Raw genomic sequence first — 1874 nt, forward strand, 5'->3', positions numbered from 1 at the left:
AAAAAACAAACTTGTGTGTTTATGGAGGAGTGCAATTTGCAGACGCTGTTGTTTGCTGCGAGAATTGTCCTTCACACCCATGGATTTCCATGAATTTAAACAAGGTTTGAATTTGCAATGACCAGCATTAAATTAAACCATATTAATTCAGATGTCATATAAAAGCACTGCCCAGAAAAACCCGGAGTGCCATACATGCAGAAACTGTCAGTTAAACATGCGTGCCGGGCTGGCTGTGGGATGCTGTCAGAAAAGGTGCGTGACCCCCACCGCTGTACAATCAAACCTGTACAGCTGGCAGATTGGACCTGTAATTACACAGACAATTTTCTGAGGCATAGCTGTTCCAGAATCATAAATAATCTTATTGGTTGCTATACTTCAGTGGGCAGCGACAAAAGCGATGTTTGCACAGTGTGAGCTTCTTAAATTGAGGTTAAGAAGGTATCGTCATTAGATAAAACGCAGCACTTGTTGTTTGTTAAAGCTGATTAAAACAACCTGTTTGTCATACTGAAACAAGAAACCTTAAAGGGTGCTCTGTAAACCCAAAGTTACTGTTGCATGAAGTTCACACAGGACCTAAAAACAGCAGCAGCAGCATATATCTATTACATCCATAATGCTCAAACTACAGAGAAATGCACTTACCCCAGTGCAACTCAATAATGTAGACATCACTTATCCACACCACAGACACAGACAGCCTTCAGAACTACAAAAGATATGGTTCTGTAAGTGAGTTTAACTATTTCTAACTATTATTTTACAATATAGACGCTAGACCTTTATGTCTAAAAATGCCCTTTTGAGTAAGGTAAGGAAGTTCGAATTATTGTTTTTTTTAAGGTCAAAGTATAGAGATATCTATGTAATTTTGGTGTGTGTCAACACTGTATATATATATATATATATAGTTATATCTCATATAACTAGTGATGTAGTAATATTATCAGTTGATTGCCTAGTGGCCAATCATGTGTAAATGATGCTTTCTGGTTTTAGTTTTCGATCAGAAAGGAATTAGATATGAAAACAAGCTCTACAGGACATCTACAGTTAGTAACTACTACAAAGCAGCCTTACCTTGCCTTGCCAGGCTTGATTTTCACAAGATGAGATTCTGCAAATCATGTGAGGATGAAGCTGTTCGTTTGAATGTGCAAATATTTGTACAGACACATAAAAATATGCATATAAATGCAAACTCTGTTTTTTGACTTTGTTCTTTGAAGAGGTAAGGATAAGCACAACAGGATGGATAGATGCATGTGATAAAAAAAAGACGATTGGTCTTTTTAGATCGTTTCCAAGTACACGTAGCAGACACTTGGTTTTTACTGCAATTCACAAGTCAAGTTTTGCAGGTCTACTAGCGACTTGTCTTTGCATTGCACTCTTGATGATTAATCTCCTCGGGCTGACTTTTTTTGCCTCGAGCAAGGCCTGTAATCCTGAAGAAGCTATGAAGGAAAAAACAGGGTTTCAGAGATGGAGCTTTTCCATCTACCATCCAGCAATCATCATGGGGAATGTGAGGTGTTTGGACAGCGAGCTGAGAAAGACCAAAAGAAACACACTGAGTGTAGTTTGATGTGTAGTTTTTGTGAGATATTTCCACACTCACACATCCTAGACCACAATATGAAATTTCAAAGCTTTTTAGGTGCAATAGTATGTTGATGGTATAAAAAAGGCAGATCTGTTACATCTGTTGTCTTGGGTTTGCTTTAGTGTTTTGTGAAACATGCCAGGCCTTAGAATACACTCTCTTTATGAACTTTATAGATTGTGAAATGAGTTCTAAAATCTGGAAATTAGTTACAATTTTGCACTTTTAAGTCACCACCAGAGATGGGCAGTAACGCGTTACT

Source organism: Pundamilia nyererei, unplaced genomic scaffold (genome assembly GCF_000239375.1).
Source record: "Pundamilia nyererei isolate P.nyererei 1_Seehausen unplaced genomic scaffold, PunNye1.0 scaffold00005, whole genome shotgun sequence".
In the NCBI taxonomy this organism is placed as follows: domain Eukaryota; kingdom Metazoa; phylum Chordata; class Actinopteri; order Cichliformes; family Cichlidae; genus Pundamilia; species Pundamilia nyererei.